This window comes from Dioscorea cayenensis, chromosome 14, assembly GCF_009730915.1.
Source record: "Dioscorea cayenensis subsp. rotundata cultivar TDr96_F1 chromosome 14, TDr96_F1_v2_PseudoChromosome.rev07_lg8_w22 25.fasta, whole genome shotgun sequence".
Lineage (NCBI taxonomy): Eukaryota > Viridiplantae > Streptophyta > Magnoliopsida > Dioscoreales > Dioscoreaceae > Dioscorea > Dioscorea cayenensis.
Window position 1 is genome coordinate 11,178,099 of NC_052484.1, and position 5,007 is coordinate 11,183,105.

The window sequence follows — 5,007 nt, forward strand, 5'->3', positions numbered from 1 at the left end:
CACATATGTTTGGCTCGTTTTCAATAAACTGCAAACTTGCTAACCTGGCACCGTCCACATGATGACAAACTAGACTTTAAACAATAATCAAATTTATGTGCTTACACTAATGAAATCTGAAATGGACACATCCTCAAGAGTGATATGAGCTGCATATTAAGGGGCATTGGCTTGAGGGTAACATGAACATCTCCAAATATCAATGTAGGAATAATTGGAAACATTGATCCAAAGATTTGTTCTGATAATTTTGATAGTTTTGCATAGCGCTATAGAACCTAGACGAGTTAGGAATGTGATGCACATCCCAAATATTAAGACTGCCATATTTGAGTCTGAAAATCTCCACCCAAACTTTATCATCCTTGTTCAGTATATAATTTTTTTTTTTTTGCCATTAGAGCATGCTTAATCTTCCTAAGATCTTAGATACCTACTCCATCATTGGATTTATTAAGTGTACTACAGCTCCAAGCAAGGGAGGGGAAACCACTTTGATTGCCACTATTGGACCAGCACGATTCCCAAGCAACCGTAGAGAGTTTGTCAAGCAATGTAAGGAATGACACTAGAGGATAAAAGGTAATTAGGAATAGACAATAGGGAGTTATTAATGAGCACAAGTTTACCAGCATAAGAAAAAGAAGTATGATTCCAAGCTTTAACAATATTAACTATTCTATCAAGATGAAATTGAAAAAGATTTACCATAAACTTGGAAGGGTTGATTTAAACTCCCAAATATTTAAAAGGAAAGGTGTACAAATTCATGCCCAGGATTTCTTTAATGGAGGAAATAACTCCTCTGTTGAGCCATAAAGGGAAGCAAACAACTGGTTTATTATGATTAGGGCATTGTTCAGTAATATAGAAGTTAAGGCTCAACATGCAGTGTCTTGCTATAGTCCTTGACTCTCTAGTGACAACTAAGGTCATCGGGAAAGAGCAAGTGATTAAAGTTAGAACTAATATGGTTTCCTAACTAGGAATGTAATTATGGTTTATGGTAAGATTCATAAGAGCAGACAAATTCTTGGAAACTATAATTAAAGGATAGGGAGAAAGAGGGTCCTCTTGTCTAATTCATTTAGAAGCTTTAAACCACTTACTTGGTTGACCATTAATAAGAAAGGAAAATTTACTAGAAGAGATACAAGCCTTGACACATCTAATCCAAGGTTAAGGGAAGTTCATTCTATGCAAAGTGCCAAGAATAGCATTCCACTCTAGCACATCATAAGCTTTTTTAATGTCGATTTTAATCATCATTCTAGGTGGGGAAAAAACTTAACAGCTTTAAACAACTGATGACCAACCATATTTCAATAAAAAAAAAATATATAACTCAATATTAAGGCCGTATGTGCCAGGGCTTTTGTCCCTAAGCATGCCTTTAAGAGTTCAGTAGACTTCTTGCATAGTCACAATGTAATACCCAGCTTCTAACTTAGATCTTGCCCTAGGGTATTAGGGTAATTTTGTGATTTATGATGATCTTATGATAGAGTGAGGCTGTTTTGGGAATTTCCTCTAGTTTTATTAAACTCCAAATCTCTTAACCTAGCCTTAAGTTTCTGTTTATGTAAAAAAAATTACATGTCCTGATTCAAATTGAATAATTTTTTTTTATTACATACACTAAAATTATAATCAAATTGGGACAACATATGATTAAAATAAATAAATTTCATTATATTTGGATACATTCAAGATAAGTCCAGAAGACATTTTTGAGATAATTTAAAAAATTTAAAATCTGAAGATCAGCCGAAAGCACAGATCTTGAGGCGATCTAAAATATTTAAATCACAAGATCAGCCGAGAGCACGGATCTCGAGTCGATCTAAAATATTCAAATCACAAGATCAGTCGAGAGCACAGATCTTGAGATGATCTAAAATATTTAAATCACAAGATAAGCCGAGAGCACAGATCTCGAGGCGATCTAAAAAATTTAAATCACAAGATCAGCTGAGAGCACCGATCTAGAGGCGATCTAAAATATTTAAATCACAAGATCAGCTTAGAGCATAGATCTCAAGGTGATCTAAAATATTCAAATTACAAGATCAGCCTAGAGCACATATCTCGAGGTGATCAAAAATATCTAAATCGCAAGATAATCCGAGAGCACAGATATCGAGACAATCTAAAACATTTAAATCACAAAATTACCCTTGAGAACGTATCTCAAGATAAAAAATACCAAATTACAAAATTGCCTTTGAGAACATATCTCAAGGCATAAATGCAAAAAATACAAAAAAAATATCCTTGAGAAAATATCTCTAGGCATAAATGCAAAATTACAAAATTCCCCTTGAGAACATATCTCGAGAGAAAAAAAATGAAAATTACAAGATTGCCCTTTAGAACATATCTCGAGGCATAAAGGCAAATTACAAGATTACCCCTGAGAACACCTATCTCGAGGCAATCTCAAATCTTAGGATAGCCAAACACATATCCCGAGGCAATCCTAAATTTCATGTAGCCTGAGAACCGATCTCGAGGCAACCTCAGAAGTGCAAATCCCGAAGTACCCCAAACACGTATCCTGAGGCAAATTGAATTTTTAAATTAAATTTCAAAATTTTAATTTTTATTAATTTAATTAAATTTCGAAAATGGGAGACGAACTAAGGAAAAAAATTAAAAGAAATAAAAAATTTTCAAATTTCAAATTTTCGAATTTGAAATTAAAAAAAAAATATAAATATATATATATAAATAATGATGATAAAAAAAATTAAATTCAAATTTAAATTTTATCCTTTGTTGTGATCTATGGGGATGAGGATAAGAATGGGAGATGTTCTCTTGGGACGAGGATAAGAAAGGGGCGAGGTTTTTTAAATAGAGGAAGGAATTGAGAAAAAAAACGAGGAGAGTTTTTTTTTTTTTAAAAAAGGTTATCTTCTCTCCCATGCTTATTTTATAAAAAATGATATAAAAAAATCAAAAAGGAGTCGACTGCCGCTTTTCGCCATTGCCATCGTTCATCGCCACGGCATGCTTGGATGGCTAAGATAATGCCGCCAATCATGCCGCTGTTGTCTCTCGTCGCCGTTGCCATCGTTCATCGCTGCGGCATGCTTGGATGGCTTAGATAATGCCGCCAAGCATGCCTGAGTTCGTCGTTGATGTCGCCACCACTGTTCACCATCGTTGTTGCCATGCCGCTTGGTGCTGCTATTTTTTTTGTGCACCGTCGCCGCTGCCCATTGTTGTTGCTGTGGACTCTCACGAAGATGATGATAGCGCTGTCTATATTAAAAAAATAAAATAATAAATAATAATAAATAAATAAATAAATAATCAGAAGAGAATGGAAAAAGAAAAGATTTTTTTTTAAAAAAAAGACGAATGAAGAAAGGAAAAAAATCAGGGATAAGAACTTCTCCTTCTCTTCGTTCCCAGACTCTGGTGAATGTTTTTGCCGCGCGAGAACCCTGCCACCTGAGACGATGCTTTCGCACCTCATATTTGTTGCGATCTATTCCAGGAACTGGCTTCTCAGAGAAGAAGCCGTTGGCATCACCTCTCGTTACCTCGACAAGGTCTTCTCCCATGTCTGTGATATGATTGGTAAGCCTTACGGTCGTGTGAAGCCTTTCCTTGATTCTGAGTACCTTCCTTGTGATCTCGTTGAGGACGCACGGGGATCGATCGAGATCTGGGTAAACAGTGGAGGGCCGGTGTATTTGAATCAGGAATTGCTGGTAACTGTGCTGAGTTACGCGATAGGGCTAGAGGAGTCGCACGTTAAGGTGCATGTGAAGGATGTAGTGATCTCTGTGCCACCTTACTTTTGGCAAGCAGAGAGGAAGAGGATGGTGCAAGTGGCGCAGCTTGCTGGGATCAATGTACTCGCTTAAATCAATGAACATGCCGGCGGCCTTGCAGTATGGCATTGATAAGGATTCCTCGAATGAATCATGGCATGTGATCATCCATGACATGGGCGCTAGCAGTACTTATGCTGCTTTGGTTTCTTCTCTGCTTATAACACCAAGGAATTTGGAAAGATCGTTTCTGTCAATTAATTTCAAGTTAAGGATGTTAGAAGGAGTCCGTAGCTTGGTGGCCCAACTATGGAGTTTCGATTGGCGGAATACTTTGCTGATGAGTTCAACAAACAATTGGGGAATGGTGTTGATGTGAGGAAGTCTCCGAAGGCCATGGATAATAAATTGAAGAAGCAGGTTAAACACACCAAAGAAATTTCTTAGTGCGAACACAGTTGCTCTGATATCAGTTGAATCTTTGTATGATGATGTTGATTTCAATAGCACTATGTCTCGTGAGAAATTTGAAGAACTCTGTGCGGAATTGTGGGAGCAGTCCCTTGTTCCTGTCAAAGAAGTGCTTACGCATTCTGGTTTAAAAAACAGATGAAATTTATGCAGTGGAACTCATGGGCGGTGTCACTCATAGGCAATAATTTCTTGGAAGGAAAGATTTAGACAAGCATCTTGATGCTGATAAAGCAATAGCACATGGGGCATCACTGCATGCTGCAAATTTAAGTGATGGAATAGTTGATGGCTCTTCATATGGTTGAGTTTGATGGTCCAGAGTTTACAAATGATGAGAAGATTGATCTGCGACTTGTGCATAGATAAAAGGAACTTGGAAAAATAAGTAAGAAGGAATTGAAGCTATGTCAAGCTTAAATCAATGCATTTTCACCAAGAAAAATTCGGGTCTCTGGTCACGAGTCATTGTTTGACCTTTTGAACATGTATAGTTCAGATATTAGATTTTTGTTGGTATTCTTAAACAAGGTCTATTTTGGTGGTTTAATGTTCAATATGGAAAAGACTTGAAAAAAAAAAAAATTCATTCTACAAGACTGCATCTGCAAAACCTATCCATGTATCAACAGTGCATATTCATCAATTCACAATGCACTTGTGCACAGTTGGCAATATCATATTAATATATGTGCATGATGAATGCATAAAAAAAATGAATTCTGTATGCATGGGAAAAAAAAGTGAAAAG

General features: G+C 36.4%; 1 pseudogene; it reads left to right on the forward strand.

The window, feature by feature from the left end:
- Nucleotides 1-3,467: 3,467 nt before the first annotated feature.
- Nucleotides 3,468-4,564, forward strand: LOC120276120 (annotated as a pseudogene).
- Nucleotides 4,565-5,007: the final 443 nt, after the last annotated feature.